A 19,807-nucleotide genomic window follows, 5' to 3' on the forward strand; every position below is an offset into this window, starting at 1 on the left:
TTGCCTTTACCATACAATACACCCCGGGTTGAAATTTGGGAGACACCATTTGGGAGAGGCCACAGTGTCACTTCCAAAGCACAAGCTGTGTTGTCCACAGGCGAAAGGAAAGCAGGGTCTCAGTGCCAGGGTACAAAAGGAGTCTGTATGCATGAGAGCTCTCATCATTGGCAGGCTCTAGGACTTGTAAAGTCAGAGCAACGAAGCCCAAAATACACATATATGCAGAACGAGACACAGACTTTCCACCCTGATGAAAGCACAATGAGGAAAATCTTTCCGACAGATTCACAGCTGGTTTCGATCTACAGCCTAAGCATATCTAATGGGACGCTTTTATCAGAGAAGCTCTCATAGGGTTCTGGCTGCTACTGAGGGCAGTTTGCCACTGTGCAGACCCCTCAACAAGAGTCAGAGAGGACACCGTGTACTCCCTACACGAACTGAGGCATGGGGTAATAGGGACCATCTGCTACAAATTCTGGCCCTACTTGCACCTTTATTAATCCAGTCCAGCTCCTAAAATCTTACTGCAGCTAATGTGGCTGTCCTATGAAAGTATCAGAAGAACGCAAGATACACCTCTCAAGGATCTTATTTCTTTTTACCTCACCCTCAGAGGTAAATTAAAGGATTCTACCCATGTGAACAGAGAAAGTAACAGCTGGTCTCAAACTCTCCTGGGTGAAACCCTGGCTTCTCTAGAGGCAGGAGGTTTTTCTGTAAGAAGAGTTTAAGAGAAGCTACCACTCTCAGTAAAAACAAGACCTTTACCTTCTACACACTGCTTAGTAAAAGAGAAAAAGTTCAAAACACCTCATCCATTTATGAAAATTTGCATGCTAGGAACTTGTTGAGAAGTTATTGTGTGCATGTCATGTAGTAAGTAAAAAGTACTTCAAATATATATTACTTTATTTTTCCCCGAGTGGTTCGCGGATTTGTCCTGGGACAATAGAAGTTTACAGAGAAGGGGGACATGTCTGTGATTAAGGCTTCTTTCAGCTCTTCTTCCTACAGATACCCCGTGGATATTGCTGTATTCTCCAGAACCTAAGCTTCCACTTAAAAAACAATGAAGTTTCTAACCCATCTGGGTTTGCGGAAGCAGAATGTAAACAGATGTACTGTTGTCTTATTTTAGAAGCTATAGCAAGCCAGACTGAAACAATAGCACTAAGAAATGTCAACTGCTTCCATTCATCTCAGTGGGGTGGGGTGTTAACTTTGAAGCCTAATTGTGACCACTTTAAAGTCAGCCTTTTAACCATTTCACTGCTATTACCACACCAGAAACTCCAAAGTAATGAACTTACCCAGCCTCTGTATTTCTATGCATTACTCTGAGACCTTCCATTCACTTGAAAAGGACACTGCATTACAATCGAGCTAGTTTGAATATTCTTTTACTTAAGAAGTTAGCTGAATTGTTGGCTACTGTCTTTCAAAATTAGGGTTAAAAGAAAGTCAAGGGTGAAAGGTTAGCTTCATTGTTGTTGCTCTCAAAAGTGCAACACGTGGAATTTCATGCTTTTTGCTTTGATCAGGGTGCCGGGATGGCAGTTCATTTCAATAAAGTGACAAACAGCTACATACAAAACTGAAAATAATGACTATTCAAATAACACGGCACAATCAATCAGGCGTAAAAAAAAGAAATCCTAATAATGTGGTAAAATAAATTTGCAAGAAAAAAAAAAGGGGGCGAGAGAGAGTTCATTTTCAGGAACTTATGACAGCCATTACCTTAAATCCAAGGTATATTGGGTCTGATTCTGAGCCTATAGAGAAGTTGTCCTTTTAAAGTTTTTTTCCGTCCCATCTCCAAGAAGCTGATGCTTTATCAGTGGTCACTCTGAAGTCTGCATGTAAATTTTCCTCTGGAACCACACAGTTGAAGACTAGCAGCTCTACACACACAGTTTTGTAAATATGACTTCAGATGCTGTGAGTACTCACTGAAAATTATTAGGGTGAGCTACTCTAGTTTATCTTTCTGATCATCCAGAATCCCACCAACATGCAGGTGGAGTTTGAGTCATAGAAGTCATGGTCCTGCAGGGCATGATGGAGATGCCTGGCTGGGTTTGGTGAGGCTGTTTGCCACACACCTACTGTCTCTCTGCTCAAACAGCCCTTCTGCCCACCTTCACTGCAGGACCTCTCTGTAGTGCCTGCCATTGTGTCTGCCACAGGTCATGGCTGATACAAGACTGCTGCTGAACAATGTATGTGCTGCATTGGTACTTTTTCCCAGCTTCCACTTCTATGCTTACTCCTGCACTGATGATACAGCCAAGTCCTTTTACTTGTCATTTTCTTCCTAATAGAACACATATTAGGCTGAGAAGTCAAAACCAACATCACTACTGCACTACTCTAGCCATCATTAGTATATCCATGTTAGGTGCCTTAACTAGATAATCCTGACATGCCTCAAGATGCCCTCATGGCAGCTATAACCACCAGCTCAGTAGAAGTGAAACAGGAAGGGCAATACCATCCAAGTCAGCTACATGACAGAGCTATGGGAATGGCATTTCCCAGGAAAAGATCTTGAACAAACAACTGGGACAAGAGTAATCTCTCTAGGTCATGGAGCAGCAACTGGAAGAAAGCAAGGTGGAAGAATGTGCATAACCCATCCTATATCTACTGCAAGATAAGTCCTTGAGCGCACATTCACACTCCTGAATAAAAGAGAGGTCTTGAACTGGTGTAAGAGTGCCTACGTGTGGTAAAGGAATAGGGTTATTTTGGTAGGAGGGGGAAATTTTCCTGTCTATACAAAAAGGTGTTTGTACAAACAAAGCCCTAATTCAAGCAGTTCAGGTTCTTTCGCCTCCTGTAACAGACAATACTCTTATGTTGTTATTAGTAAGTTATGAATGCACAATCCGTCCATGTGTAACTTCCACTCTTAGCTGGGCATTAGGGTGTTTGGAATTTGCCCTTACTAATAAAATCACCAGATCCACACCTCTGTGTTATCAAATGTCAATGTTTCCTAAATCTTGATCTTTAAACTGTAACATAGGATTTGTAAAATGCTCATGACAGAAAGCTGGAAGTAAACCTCTGCTTTCACTTAAAAGCTTGCAAGCTCTGGCTTCACACACAAAAGGCCTGATATGGAAAGACAGACAAACACCTTCATTTTCTATTAACTTCAATCAGCTGCAGCAAGGTGATCAGTTCTCTGCAGAAGGTGCTGAGTAAAATCAAATATAAATTCACAGAAGTGTCTGAATGCTGTTGAACATGTTTTCTGCAGATGCTTAGAGGTGTAGAACAAAGGCAGCTGAAAACAGACTCGGTAAGTTTATAGTTTTACTTTATCACTGTATTTAATTCCCATTCAACATCTATAAGGCACCACACACTTGTTATAGAAAAAATAAACAGCCTCATAAAAACTAGACTTGCCACTCTTTGCTTTGCCTCTCATTCCTCTTCTTTTCAACTGCTAACAAGTAAAACAACCCCCTGACAGCTGGATGTACAGAAGTCTGTGCCGGCGGTGTCCGGGTCCAGAGCAACACTGCCGGCTGGAATGCTGACGCTGGCAGGGCTGCCACTGCGTTTACTTAACACTCATTTCTCTCAGTCTGCTTCAGACCAGAAATGCAGGCAATGAAAACCTATTCAGCCTTTGAGAATCTCGGCCGCAGCGGTTAGCAAAGCAGGGTCTTTGCAGGTACGTGAAAGAGGCATTCAGAAGACACTCCCATTCAAGGGAGGTAGAAAGAGAGCCCCCAGCTGTCTCTGGTTACCTTTCATTGGCATGAAAAGAGGGAGGCAGGAGGGGCAAGGTTTCAGGACAAATGAAAAACAAGCTTTCTAAGATTCACTGTTGAATCTGAAAACAAAAGCTCCGTGAATTTAAGCTAAAGGATCTTGGTTCCATTTCTTTCAGTTTAGTAATTTATTATAGAGAGGAGAATGAAAAAGCTGTTTCAAGTAGTGGATTAAACTTTACCCTGAAACAGAAGTAGAGTGGAAAAAAATATACATTATGGATTCAGCTAGTTTCTTGGGCAAATAAAGAGCAAATTGGCAAACACACAAGAAAGCGTACCATATCAGTAGGTATCCAAGGATCCTTGGTTGAAAACATTTACATCATGATGATAACTGGATAAAGCAGCTGTCACAGAAGGATTATTAAGTAGAGGGTATAATCTGTAAACAATCGCCACCCAAATTAAACCAAGATCTGTTGAGATGGAGGAGAAATGCCTCATTTCAGAAGGCAGCCCAATGGCTGCAGTCAGCCCAGTCCTGCCTTCCACAGGAAGCCAGCCCAGGACAAGGTGAGGGTGTGAAGGGCACTGGCAGGAATGTCACTCCCTGGAAAGCCACCAGCAGATGTGGAGGAGGCATGCTGGCCAGCAAATATCCTTGCCCTTCTCAGCCCACAGGAGCAGGCAGCCTGCAAAGCCCTGCACTGTCCCAACCTTGCTGCAACCTGAACAAAACCCAATTTTGTTAAGTCTTGCATGACATGGGAGATTCTTCCCCAGGTATGGTAGATGCCCAGGCTAATTCTGAGTTCGCTCCATCCAGCACTTTAGGAGAGAAGACGGATGGGCCAAAGCTTTCTCACAAGCATTAGAAAACCCAGTGCCCCCCATGAGACCACAGGCAATTTGTCCACCACCCAGCCGTGCTACATAGGGGGGCACAGTAGGGGGACCCCAGGATGACTCCAGGCACCCATCCTGCAGGCTGTAGCACAGCATGGCACTCTATAGCAAGGGTCAGCACACTTGCTCGTGAGGGGTGAGAAGTCCCAGGACATCATCAAGTCTGAGTCCTTCCCGTTACATGAGGACGATATAGAGTTCCTGCTTCACAGGATCTTTTAAAGAAATGTCAGGTCCTCCACTGCAGAAGAGAAGACCATGCAAGTATAGATTTAATGCCTACTAATATGTTCAACAGAGAGTTTAACAATTTAACAGATTATGTCAATGCAAAAAGATAACCATAACACCTATTATTTACACACTTCTCTACACAAACCTATTATTATTCTATAGAGGTATAGAAATATTACCCAATCAGTCACCTGAGGACACATGACCAAAGCCTTGGCTTCTTGATGAACTGCAGAAGTCTTAAAGTGTGACCACACACTCCAAAGTTTGTTGCATTGAATCTAGGCAACACAAATTTAGCTACAGTTGTGTAAATACCTTGAGATAACTCAGAGCACTTTATAAATTTAGGTGGCCTTCTTGACACCTAAATGCAGGTGGGTTTGTGAGACCTGAAAAAAATGATGCATGCCAAGTCAGGGGTGAATTTAATAATTTTTCAAAGACCAGTGATTTATATCTAGGTTATATATTTTTCCACAGTTTTAATTTCATGCCAGCATGTCTCTTAGAGGTAAGCTAGCCAGAGAGCAAACTATCCAGTCGAAGCAATGATCTGGATAGCATGCTAGCTATCACCTTGATACACAATGAGACAGAAAAACAGAAAGGATTTATTTGGAATTCATTTGGCAGTACTGCAGGATTTTCTGCAAGGGAAAATATCCAGGAGTTTATGTAATTCCTCAGTTCTTTGAAGAGGTGAAATGGATAATTTAGAAAAAGTTCTTAGAAACATTTAAGAAGAAAAATATTTTACTCATGACTAACTTTTTTTTCTAGATCATTCTTTTAGTCTCTTAACATATCTTAAAGCAAACATGAACTGCCAAATATTTTAATCAGACTACTTCTGATCTGTAATCTCTCTGATAGAGATCATGTCCCAATAAATCCTTTCACAGCCTAGAAGAACCATTAGGAGCAAACTACAGCATTTGCAGACATAGTATAAAGTCACTTGGCATTCTTTTAGGTCATACAAGAGGATAGGAACAATGGTCAAAATTCAGTGTTGCTATCTGAATATTTAAAAATTGGTGGGTAAGGACTTGATTCCCGACATTTGTCAGTAAATGTTACTGAAGCTGACCTTAAAAGCTAACATTAAATGTTGTAAGACACACAAGGTGTGTTCCTACAAAAACCTGACTCAAACCAACAGAAGTCATCCCACTGATGTGAATAGGATTTGGTCAAAGCCTGATGCTCAGTGGTGTAAAATGGAGAGAGAAAAGGTCAGAAGCAACAGAATTTTAATCTCTTAGGGTCAACGGCTGGATTTATTATTTTGTCTCAGATCTTCTTGCAAGACACCAAATACATTTTGGACACTACATTAAGCAGAGATAAATAAATTAGTATTAGTCTTACTTTCCTTAAAAGAGCACTTACTGGCACCATCCCTTCATCTCTTCTCAGGTTTTATGTTGGTGGCAAATCTTGCAGGTGGTAAGATAAATATTTTAGCAGACATCTGCTAAATATAATGCAGTTATGTTCTGTTATTAAAACTGCACTTTTCCCAATGTTTTTCACGGCATTCATTTTCCATGTAACGTGCTGCTTTACTAGTGTCCCAATATGTATGTCCCCATCAGTAAAAGCCCATTTTCCACCCTGGTCATCTTTGCCCTGACTCCTCACTTGCAGAGGCCTTCTGGTACTTGAGCAAGCTACATTTCCCTTTCTGTTTTAACTATTATAGTCAATTGTATATCAACCCTTTGTAGAGAATGGACACTGCACCTCCACCTGAGCTCCCACCCATGTAAACATTGGTAGAGTGTTTAGGAGATTCTTCTGGTTCACATTTCTGTTACTGTGCCAAGTTCAGTTCTGTCATGCATTACTCATGTCCTCCTGTTTTCTTCTTGATCACATGCTCTTTCCTTCTTCTCCTCACCCACCCCACCTCCAAGAGCAGAAAAAGGAGCTGGGGACAGCCAGAGCCTCTCCACAGTATGCTCCAAATCCAGTCCTACACTACCACAATAGCCCTAGCATCAACTTAGAAGTCCTAACCATTTCTGGGCAAAGCCTACTGCTCACAAAACACATTGGCTCAAGAGAGAAGTAACAGTCTTTGAAGAGATTTAGCTGTCTTCAAAATGCAATATTTTTGCCCATTTATACATATGAACAGCTGCGCTCCTGTTTTAGCATCCCTGCTAACCAACGCAGAAGAACAAACAGAAGGCTTTCCAGGAGTGGCCTTCAACAAAAACCCAAAACTGACTTAAGAGGCTTAAACCACACAGAAAGACTCTTCCCATCCAAGAACTGGAATGATGAAAAAGTCCTTGTGATGATATTATATGCTAGTGAATGGATCCAAGCTCTGTGTGACTCACAAAGTGTAGCAGTAAACACAAGAAATGTCAGCATCTTACTTGCAGGAAATATCAAATGAAAAATTTAGTATTAAATATGATTAGAAAACACCAAAGATTTTGAAAGATTTGCTTCAGATATCATCATCATTAACTACTGATTGCACAGGAAACTCACATGCTAGGAATGTTTTACAATCTGGTTCCAAAGGCTTTAAATAATGAAATAAAGCAAGTTATCATCAATCACATTGCATGTACCCTAAGCAATAGTATTTACCCACCATGAGATGGTGGGTATTTAGGGACTTTTTGGTAAATATTTCACTGACTCACTTAAGGGCATTTCTATTAGAAGGAACCCTTGAAAAGGAGACAGTTTAAAAGAGTTTTAGAATAGCATGCAGAGGTAGTTGCAACAGAGGCACAGGAATAGAGATTAATGAACAAGATTAATGAAAATTTAGATATAATCACTTGTTTATCTGTATGTCTGCAGTTTCCTTTGGTTCAGAATTTAGGCTTACAAGAACACGTAGTATCTGTCAAGCCAGATATAACCACTGAATGCTCTCACTGCATCTTTATTCCTTCTCCTCTTTTTCTGTATTTGAATGCTAGGTTGTACATGAATAGAAAACTATTACTATGTTTTTACAAGTCTCGGGAAAAAGTGTTTCCCAATTTGGAGAAATCCTTTTATCTGGACACATTTACAGATCACCGCTACAGTCCAGCGCGAATATGGTACTCACACTTTAAGCTGCTGCCACTGCCTCAAAAAGCAAACTGAAACTAATTTTATACACAATTTTGACTCCTATGAAGTAAACGTAAGTTACACAAAGAATTCCCTTCCCACCACTGAGAGAGAATGCCCTACAAAACTCACACTGCACAAAACCAGAACAAAACGTTTTGGAGGAGGAAGCAACAGTTACAGCATAACTCTTTGATGCTGCAGGGGGAAGAAGGCATAACTTAACTTGTTCAAAGCACTTGCATTGAACACCTCATTCTTATCACTTATTCCATGTAACAAACCTCATCTATTTGATCTTTATTTGGATAAGTAACTTTGATGACCTCCAGGTCACTAAAGTGTTTCCACCTTCTATCAGTCATTATGCAGACTGAGGATTATAAAATTTTATGAAGTCCCTGGGAAGGCGTTTTCCTTACAAGTTTTAAAAAAAACCGAAGTACTTAATTTTTCAAAGAAGGTGCAGTGAACTTTCATCAAGACTGTCTACTTTCAAGTGTTGTGGCTTTTTTTCTGCAAGGTGATACTAGCATGATCAGCTTCTGGAAAAACAGCTAAAATGCTGTGAATGCATAATATAAAGTAGGTAACATGGAGGAAGTCGGACAATTGAGCTGCCCATAAGATTCTGCACCACTTTATAGACATGTATGTTACAACTAGCAACCAGAGATAGAGGTCTGTATTGGTTTCTACTATATTGTTGTCCAAAATTACACTAGAAGATAAAAAGACTGTACTTCACAGCTGTGAAGTACAGTTGGATGGGGCTTCAGAAAAATAACTCCAGTTTCATATCCCACTTGGGTCATGCTCACACTACAAGAATGAACAATTTGAGTCAGCTGAACTGGACTTGTATAAACAAGACCTGATAAAGTTTAAGTTTTGTCCTAGAATTTACAATATTCATCTGCAGCTTTTTCTAAGAATTTCCTGTTCCTTGAAATTATGAATCTTTCATGAACTCGTAATGGAAGATTGGGTGATTGAAATTAATTCCTTTGTCCAGATTAGAACTTAATTAGCTTGGTTTCAAACACTGAGTTGGCTATTAAATGTACTAAAAGTATGCTACTCTAAACACTAATTATACAATTTGTAAATTCTTCTAGGACATTTCAGTGTGTTTATATGCCCTGTTGACAAAGTAGTTTAATTTAATAACCCCAGTCAAGACTAAGCCTAAAGGTAATACATGTTGATGTGATCGGTCTCTCTGTTCCTTAATGAACATACAATTCAGTGCAATGTAGCTAACACAATGCAATCAGTTCTGTCAAGTGATTTGGGCCAACAAATCACAAACTAGGGAGAAGGTCTACAGGTAGAAGGCCCAAACCCAATCATTCCTTCCAATGCCATCCCACACTTTGGACTAGTGTTTCCAAAAAAAAAATCTCCAATCCCCATTTCACCCAAAACAACAAAATTTAATAAAATATCACTATGAGAGGATGACATGAATGCAGTAATCCATCTATCATTAACACACCTACCAGACTGTCTAAGCAGAATCTCACTTCTTTCTGTTGTCCAGAGTAGCACTTTTAGCAAAATTATTATGCATTGATTTTCTAGGGGGGGAAAAACCCACAAAGCAGAAAGTAAATGCCAAAGAAAAGTATATCCATATTTAAACTAAGCAGTCTTGCTTCCTATATTATTTAAATCTAGACCATAATCTCTCAGGTTTCCCTAGAAAAAATGTGCACACTTAAACTTCTGGGGGCAACGAAGCACTTAGGGGGAAACAAACGTTAGAAACAGATACACTGATCTAGAGGTAAGAAGAGGAAAAGTGAGGATATATCCCAGAGGCTCTTCTATTTCCTGTTGCCACTATAGGAAAGGACAAGAACTGAGACGGTTCCTGTCTGCTCTTGGTTGGCTTTGTATATTCCCTGGTGTTTCACTGCTTCAGTCTCAGGCTCAGCAAGAGTTTTCTCACCCAAGCTCTTGTATCATTTATTAGCAGTAAGACCAGGAAGAGGTAGCTCAGCAGCAGCAAGGCAGCTCTCTTCTCTCTGTGGGAGAGAAGATGAGGAATACAATGAGGTGTCAAAAAAAAAAGAATTTCAAGCCACCTGTACATCCAGAGTGAGAAAATCTGTGCAAGGGGCAAGTGGACATTTTTTACCCTAACAGAATAAGCAGGAGATTTTCTAAATTGAAACCCTTCTGACAGTGCCATATTTGATATTGCTGCATTGAAAGAATGAGATCATGAAATGTGCCTGTTGCCATTTCTGAGAACCCTCCTGCAAACAGCCCATGCCTATGTTAGCTCCCTCTTTCAGATGGTGGCAGTGGGTGGCTGTGTGCAACCTACCTGTTGGAGCGGTCTCTGCAATGACCTAGCTCCTTAGAATGTGCTAGTGGGTTAGAGCAGAGAAGACCATGCCCCAAATGGAGTCATTTCCAGGCACAGCTTAACTAATTACTGTCACTTGCACAACACTACGGTCTTTTTAAAGTACCATACTATACCTTCCTCTTTCAGGAGACAGTCACAAGTGACCAGCAATCCTTTTACCAACAAGAGGTGTTTGCAAGGGAAACTAGAGGTGTTCACTCTATTGAGCTCAGGAATCAGCTGCAGGTTTTTTGGGGGTTACCTGAGAAGCAAGTACACCTCCATATCGTCAAAACAGACATATACCCTAGAATGAACTCCCTATATCTTCTTCTAATTTTGTTTTATAGAGTTTTGTGGTAACAATCCTTAAAAATTCTCAAGATCTAACACACACGTGTGCATTACAAACAGCCTCTCACCAGCTATATTTGCATTCATTGTTACTCCTTAACCTGAAACCTCAGGTTTAAATAACTGTCAGCTGATATTATCAGTGTTTGGTTTATGAGTCATTCAGCCAGCACGATTGGCCAAGGAAGAAAACAGTACCTTTATAAACATGCCCTAATTTTTCTGCTACCATGGGGAGCAGGAAAAGCAGAGTGAGGGCACAGGAAGGATTTGCAACCTGAACAAAAATATATGTTCCAGCCTAGAGTTCTACCTGTTAGGCACATATAAACTCATAAATCAAATGATGAAGAGAACAGCAGGAAAACAGCTCTGGGATTTTAGACGAAATGTTTTGGTATAGTTTCAAGTTTCAGCAAGAAACTTTCTGCTAACTTGCTTCCTACTTAAATTTGCTCCTTCACACAAACCCCAGATTTCTCTGAGTATTTTTCTTTTTTTGCCTTCAGTGAGGCAATTGAAAAGAAGGAAGGGGGAGAGAAATCATTGGTCTGGATTTGGTTTTATACAAAGTAAGGTCATGTAAAAAGGAAATGTCTGCCCTCCCACACACATGTGCTAAGGACAGTTTTGCTAAAATTAGCCACTGGTGGAAAAGCAGAGAATCAAGTTGTTCTCATGAGTCTTTCCCTTTTCAGCAAAGTTCCCCAGCGTCCAAAAGCTCAGCAGGCTCAGCCTTTCCCGGTGCTGAGCACCTCGTCTGGCCACCAGGTCCAACAAAAGCAGCAGAGAGCAGGGCCAGTATCACTCAGATTGCACAAATATGCCCAGACTGGAATCATCTGGGATGCATTAGACTGGGAAATCTCTTGTCTTTGCTAGCATACCTGCTTTTTATTCAGAGCAAGTGTTGTTGTAACAAGATTTATACACTAGGCTGCACTGATAAAATTGTCAGAGTCTTGGTTGGTCGCTCTTATCTCAGTACTTAAATTAAATATTCCTATGAAAATTAGCCTTGACTTTCCTTGCACAAAGCAAATCAAAAACCATTTGTTTTGTTTAAAGTGGTGAATTGCAGATATCAAAATAAAACATACGTAGGGGAGTGGAAAATTTTGTACTGTGGCACTAGGTGATTCATTATGTTTTATCTGTGCTACAAAATCACTCTCAAGGGTGTTGTATTCTCTGTAAATTGTAATAGCATCTAAACCTGATCACAACTTCAACAGTAACAGACCAAAACCAGTACACAAATAATGACTTCCTATCTTGTGTTCAAATCCTGCTAGCAACTGTTCAAGTACAGGCATATTAAACTTAAAAATGCTTTTCTTATCTCCATCCTTTATTCAGAGGCATGGACCCTTACATACACCTTTGAGATACCTGGTTAATGTTCAGGGCTTCAGCCTCTTTCTTGTATTTTCCAGTACTTCCTTGCTTCAGCCAAAACAAAACCATAGGCAGCACTGCATTACTCAGATTTTTGCCAGAAACAAAAAACAGTCCCAGAAAGTTACCTAGTCCCCCTGTGTGATCATCAGGAGCAGGCAGACCCTTCCCAGGGGCACTCATTTCCAGCACCCCCACCTCTCCAAATTAACACACATGGGATGAATTGTCCTCTAGGCGTGCTTATTTAGCCTCATTGACTACAGCTAGGGCTTAGGTGACTAGATGCGTTGCTCAAAATAGGCAAGATGAATCTGTTACTGAAACCTAAGCCTCCGGGGGAAAAAAAACAAGAAAGAAAAAAATCACCTTCAATAAGAACATGGATGCCTTTTCCTTTAAAAGCCCTTCTCTGAGGCTCCTGTAGGATCACATGGCCACTGGGCATTCTGCAACTTCCCTGTCTTGCAGTTATTTCTGGTGTAGGTCTAGGTGTGATTGTTGACCTTTTGGAGACCTCTTTGTGTTAAGCAACACAGCTTGCTCACTCTTTCCACAAAATGCGCAGGAGATTGAACAAAGCAGGAAAGTGAAAGCAATAGCAACATTCCATCAGGCAGGGAAAGAGTTAAAGATATGAGCATCAGGAAAGGAGTTTTTCTTTAGGAAAGACATCTTTCTTTAGAAAAGACTTCTTTACTCATGCGGTTGCAGTCGCTTATTAAAAAAGGATTTATATTTCTGAAGTTAGGATCTATACTTCCTCCCTCTGCTGAAGCTATATGTTTCTCTGCCAGACTGTGATGAAAAGGGCCCACCCTTGCCCATCGCAAGCCAACACTGAAGTCATCCTGTTATTCTTTTTCACCTGGCACACATGTTGAGGCTTCTCTGTGGAAGTCTTGCTGAGACACACATCTCTTTGTCTTTTGTTCCTCTCTGCTCATGAGGGGCTTTTTTTTTAATCCCAGATTTCTTTTGCACATAGCTCAAACAGGAATGTTTCTGCGATATCCACAAAGGAGGATCCATGCATGTAAATAATGCTGTTCTTTGATGGCACACAACCATCCATTAAAGCCAGAAGTCATTTCTATGAAGAGGATGTTGTGAATAGCTCTAACTAGGAGGTCTTGGGGACTTCTTCTTTGAAAACTCACATGTTGCCCCTAACTACAACTGATCCAAGAAGGAACATCAGGAAGATTGGCCTCTTGCACAACAGCAGAGTTTGGTAGGTGGATACGGAACCAGCCACAGGGTGATTTGGCTGCAAGAGACCCCTCTCCTGCCTGCATTTCTAGAGAAATGCTGCAAAGGCTCAGCATCTCTCACAGGACTTCTCCCTACTGGAAGTGAGAGAAGCAGAGGCCACTTCTGCTCTCTCTTTCAGGTAGTGTTCATCCTTGAGGCTGAATTTAAGAACATGGCTAGGAAGTCTAGATGTTTTTACCTGCTGATATGCATTCTTGGCTGATCTGTGCATGTCAAGCATACATGGCTGCAATGGAACTCCGGTAGTCATCTCCCTTTGTCTGACCAGGTACCTTCCACGTCTTCCACTGTGTTCTCCCAGTGAAAAAAAGGGTCTTTCACAAATGGGCAGCACCATCATTTGCCAAAGGAGGTAAAGCTCAGAGACAACATGAACTCTGCGCAGCAAGACACAATGAGCACTGCAGGCTTCAGACCACTCCCAAGATCAGTTCGGATATGATGCAGGTGTAGCCACAGGCTTTCCCTGTGGGAAGAAGAGAAAATTGGATAGCTGCATGTTATGTATCTTTGAGGTTGTTAGAATGATGAGAATAAAGTGAAGTAAGATTAAGAGGCATATTAGGCTGTCTCTGACAGATCTTTCCTACTCGTCAGGAAGAGTTTCCCACTGAGCTTCTGGGAGGTGCTGAGCCCCCAAGGACTCCATGCAGAGGCTAGAATTTGCAGCCACAAATGATGCTGTTTTTCTGTGCAAGGCTGAGCTATCAGGGAAGGTATCAGTGCAGCCTGTTGCTACTGATACTGTAAGCAGAGGACAGAAACAGTGGATCATTTGTTTATCAGCCCTCTACAGTGTACAGCCCCTTTGTGAATAATAAGCCACCTTTCTGCAGCTCTCGTACAGTGCAATGCAACATTTTCAAGTCAGCTCAGCTAAACTGAACCTGCAGTCACCTGATATTGGCAAGTTAAAATAGTGCTGATAAAAAAAATATTGGTACAAGAAAATTCTGAGAAGCACAGTGCAAGAATAAGTTAAACGAGGGAGTACATGTTCCTTCTAATAAATGCAGGTTACTTTTGGCTGGTCTTCACATCTCAGATTTAGTATTTGTACTAGGGAAATCATTGTATTGCCTCATCAAGGGGCTCATGTGAACCTATGCTTACTCAAGCTTGCAAAGATCAGAGAAAGCAGTGTCTGTAAAATCATAAAGAATACTTTGTTATCATTATTATTTGACCACAGCAATAGGGAAATATGCTTTAAAAATGCTTTTCATTAGCTCATAACTATTTTTTAGTAGCTACAAGTTTAGCTGAGAACCTAAAAGCAAAAAACCAGCAAGCTGCAAGGTAGCAGGTTCAGACTTAATGTGCCTCGATATAGGCCTATTTTTTGCCTTTACCACAGCTGATGAAGACTTTCAACAACACTTTTAATCCAAAGGTAAGAAGTAGATGCAGAGGTAAAGTAAATGCAAATGAATCTGGGACTCATCCTGAAACATCTGTCTCCCAGAATGTTACCCTCTAGCCCACATCCCAAGCTGCTATCCTCCCTGCATAAGCTTTCGGGGTCTCATTAATGCACCGGGCAAGTCTACACAGCAAAGGGCTGTTAGAGCTCCTGAGGTAGCTTTGAGGAAACTGGCTTGTCTACACGGGTACGTTGCAATGCCGTGCACGGATGCTAGCTTAGATCCCAGAGGCAATATAGCCCTGTCTCTATAGCAAAGCACCCACGCTAATTAGCCCTGCCCCCGAGGATGCTGCAGGAATGGAGCTAATTAGGTATGCTGAGAGGCACCTTTGTTAATTAGCCCAGGGAGAACAGAACAACACTAACAGAGCTTCCGATCGTGGCATTAGCTCAGGGATCTCTATAGTGTACTTGGCTGGGTAGCATAGCTGAGCCCACAGCTCTTTTGAGCACCATCCTAAGAATCTAAATACCTTCTTTCAACCCAGTCTCACCATCTGACCCTGCTTTTGCATTCGTAGTTGTGTTTCTCTCTTGATAGTAGGAAAATTAAGTAAATAGATTCAAAAGAATGAAGAAAAAAAGCCAGTAAAAACCACACTACAATGATCTAGTGTTATTAAATTCACCTACAGGTAGCAGCATGCCTGTAGGGAAGCACTGGATATTCCTAACCCATCTTGATAAAAGGCATATTTTGGCTAGGGGTGCATGTTTTGCTAGCAGTGTATCTCCAAAGGTACTGTTAACTCAAGCCAACTCAGTCATAAATACAGACTATGGTATATTAAGCTGTAATCGTGCAAGATTTTCCATTACAAGCTCAGGGAATGAAATAATTTAGGCACAGGCACACACCTAGGAAAGATGGAGCTCCCAAGAGAGCAGTTTTGTTCCTTTTTCTTCTCCCCTGTTTGCACTGTGCATTAGAATAGGGCTGTTCTGGCTGGACCTCTTGCCTCCTCTCCCCACAAGACCTCCAGCCAGGTGCCACTGTCCATGACTGTGCACAGCAGACACGAGAATCTCCACATGGCTGCCACTCTCTGGCCTGGCTGCCATCACTAAGCACCGTACACAGTTCTGTCTCTAACTTTCACGGGTTGCTATACAACGGCACAGAGGTAAATAGTCTGTATCCAATACAGCCAACACAGATATGAGGATGGTGATGAGACTATTATTGAGGGAACGCTTCCAAATACCTTTCCAACCACCATATTGTAGGTACATATAAAAATGCCAAGTTAATGCCTTCCAAAGAGAAAATGTGCGTGCTTTGTGTCATTCCAGGAGGGGGGTTTATGGATCTTATTTTTGAAAAATGGAGCACAGTGATTTCCAATTATCTTCCAGGCATACGTGTAAGAGCACCCAGTTCTTTCCCATATGTTTCAGAAAAATGTTTTTGCACATGGGCAACTTCTGAATAGGACCTAAGCCCTTAAGTCCCAGGTTGAGTTCTTTATCAAACTGCAAAAATGCATAGTGAAATTTTAAATCAGCCTCAAAAGCTTATAACATGGAGCTGCTAGAACATTTGAGAATACCAAAACTTTTAAGGAGTGGATATTAGGAGATCATAAATACCAGAGAAGACAGAGGTTTCTTCTGGAATTAATGTGGTTCCAGTAGACATAATACTTAGGTTTTTTCTAAAGCTTGCTACATTTTAGGTATATAAAAGCAAAAAATTCAGGCTCTTATCTTTCAGGTCCCCAAGAATTTATGACTATGACGTAAAGGGGGGGGGGGTATGTAATATATCTGAAAATCACAGTTCGATATTTAATCTTTACTTTGTATCCTTTAGAAAAAAAAATCTTAAAAGTATGGTTTCTGTTTATGTAGCTTTATGATACTTGTCAAAATAATATAGTGTCCTATAGCATTTACTCATGCAAACTGGGATATCTCACACAACCTTGACTTTACAACAGGGGTTCTGGATGTATACCAGACACACAAAATAGTCATTAACTTGATATGATATGAGAAAGGTGTTGAAGTGAATAATTTATATAGTAGTAATAGTGGTTCTGTCTACGGACATTTTATCTTGCTCTTGTATGGCAAAAAAAATACTTTAACATGCCTTGTGTCTGGGCAACTTTAGAGTGACCTAGAGACTTCTCAGTTTCAGAGTTCAAAATCAGCCCCTTCATTTATACTTGGCCAGTGCTCAGACCAAAGCTGCAATATATCACATTGTCTCACAGAAACCTAAAAAATAGAATAGACTGAAATTCTAGGCAGGAGCATCCTGTAACTCTATAAAAGTCCATGCTGTGTCCCAAAATAATGAAAATACCCCAACTCTGTTTCCAATTGTATAAATAGCTCAGATTTTCAGATTGACTGCCAGAGCTTGGCTAATACCCTTCAGTTTGTTTGTCCAGTTTTACATCTACCAATAACTATTTTCTCCTGTTCCATCTGTTCAAAACAAAACCTGAAGCACAAAGGTTATCAACTTTCAGAACCTCTTGTGCGTAGACAGACCGATAAAGTCCCTGTCAATGAAAAACAGCTCATCATTCATTCTCATTATACTGGCACATAAATCTTCTGAGTGACCAGGGAAATGGGAAGCTTGCTACCCTCATAACATTCCTTGCATGCCTGCTGCAGGCGTTGTGTCTATACATTGCCCGCGATTCCCAGAAACATAGAGTTAAGAATAATTCAAGAGACATAAGAAGGAATAGGAGGGAAAGATAACCTACATGTAAACTTTGCCAAGAAATCTTCAAAACTAATTGCTTGAGGTGGTTAGGAAAATAAAGAAAAAAATCTGTGATGCTTATCAGTGTTACTTCTCAAAGGCTGACTGGCCTTAGTGTAGTTTTGCACGTCATAAAAAAAAAAAAGGTTAACAGTAGAGCTCATAGTTTTATTCAGTTTGAGAGCCCTTGAAGATTTCCTAGTGGAGGTACTATATGGACAACAGTTTCATGTTTCTTGAGTTACCCTGCACCGACCTCTTCCAACCACCCACAGAAACAAGAGGTCCAGCAGACAACAAGCTGACATTCACAGAGCTACAATGTCATCTGTGAGACAGAAAGGTTAATCAAGTGACAAGAAGTGCATCCAGGGTGTAAACATGGCATTTCAAAAAAACAGCATGGTCCAGATCTGCCTGACGTATCCATACAGGCATAGCCAATTCCTTTTGTATAAAGGAAGAGCTGTCATTTCATATGAAAAAGCATAAGCATCTATCTGCCCTCCAAACTCTTAGAATTATAAATAGTTTGAGTGACAAATACTTCTGTCACAGTGTTCAGGATACCTTCAAAAGTTATCCCAAGCACTGTATATGATTAACCAAAGCTTGTCAGAGTTCACCCTTATAAATATATCCTGGATAATCTTGTTGGTTTGAACAAGAATTTGTGTGTCTGTGTCTAAAGGAAGAAGAAAAGAAACAGGAAGGTTAGTCACATCAGTCACTTGCACACTTTTCAAGCTGACTGGTAGAGCATAATATCTGTGCTTTGACAGTAATAAGAGGACTGAATTCCTAAATGTTGTGTATTACGTTGTTCAACAGGTTTTATCACAGAAAAACTGAGTAGTCTTGATGAATGAAGTTTCACATAGGATAATGTTGAAAAAAATTAAATATTATTTGCATAGATTGCATTAAAGTGATTGTTTCCCACCCCTCCCAAGCATCTCAGTACCTTAGAAATAAATTATAGTCGGAGGGTTATTAACATAAAATTAAAAAAAAAAACTGAAGCAAATTTCAAACCACAAGACAAAGAAAACAGTACTGTAGTCTATTTTCAGACCTCCTCAAAGTTATTCATATCCTACTTTTCAAACAATCATACATCTCCCAGACATCTTTTTTTCCCTGGAATCCTGCTATGGTGTCTTCCACATTAAATTATTTCCTCTTCAATATGTTAAGAAAGAAGAAAAAAGCAAATCACCCTTAAGTCACATGTGTTTCTCTTTAAGGAAAAGGGTCTCCACAGTTCAACGAGGCAAATAGTTCTCTGTAAATGAAGTCATGCTGAGATTTTTAAAGTATCTAGGATTAGGAAAGCAGTAGTATTGGCAGCAATGTCATTGTCACACAAGCTAGAAATACTCCTTCTAACTCTTTTTTTAATTTCGGCCTTCCTGGAACAGTGTTTCAACCTGTACAAATCAGATTCTTTGCTAAATTTAGAACTGTGTTGAGAAACACATCACTACAGAGAAGCACAAGGAAATCTCTTTGAAATACTAAGGTTCAAATGCCCTTTCAAAAATATCTGTTGTCATTTGGACACAACTGGAAGAAAAAGGAAGATGAAATGTTTGCAATAGTAGCTTGCCTCAGTTGGTAGAGCCTGAATATGGGATTTTGCCTGGTTTATTTTAAGTCTGAGCAGCTAGCAGCTGGAGTATGTCCCACATGCTAACACTTGGAATTCCCCAGAGAGAAGGTTTGTTTCAAATGTAATACTGGCCCTCCAAAGCTGGACGTCTTCATGCTTTATTAAGTTTGCATACTCCATCATTGCCTCAAGTCTCGATGATAATGCACCTATTCTGAGCGATCAAACTTCCTTGCCAGCTTCATATGAACTGCGTTTGATTTAAATGCAATCTATTAACAATATCTATTTTCACACACATACACACCCCAGGCAGATACTGAACAGACACAGCCTTGCAGACTTACACAGCAGCTGTGACAACAACTGATGTCACCTCCTTTGCAGAAATTTCCACAAGCGTCTTCCAAAGGCCAAGTTAAATGAGATAGAGCTTATCAGTTTCTTTAAAGTGCTCTGGATGAGACCAGTCCATGTGACCCCCTTCCCAGCCGCGGGGGTGTGGTATGTCACAGCTCCCCTATCAGCTGGCACATGGCGGTGGGAGATATGAGACAGCAGAAAAATAGTAGTAACAACATCACCCAGACTGCTGAAGACAGAACGAATACGCTGAGTAACTTCAGTGTGTGCTCACTCACTTTCTGAAAACAGGTGGAGGGTTTTCAGCCCTGACTTCTGCTTG

At 40.7% G+C, this 19,807-nt stretch overlaps 1 long non-coding RNA gene across 1 annotated transcript in view; it reads right to left on the reverse strand.

Moving 5' to 3' along the window:
- The window catches only part of LOC116784981, a 179,860-nt gene extending 160,180 nt beyond the window's left edge, over nt 1-19,680 (reverse strand). Inside the window, exon 1 of the long non-coding RNA XR_004356332.1 lies at nt 19,470-19,680. This is a non-coding gene — a long non-coding RNA (uncharacterized LOC116784981). The remainder of the gene's footprint in view (nt 1-19,469) is intronic.
- Nucleotides 19,681-19,807: the final 127 nt, after the last annotated feature.

The sequence above is a fragment of the Chiroxiphia lanceolata genome, chromosome 3 (assembly GCF_009829145.1).
Source record: "Chiroxiphia lanceolata isolate bChiLan1 chromosome 3, bChiLan1.pri, whole genome shotgun sequence".
Lineage (NCBI taxonomy): Eukaryota > Metazoa > Chordata > Aves > Passeriformes > Pipridae > Chiroxiphia > Chiroxiphia lanceolata.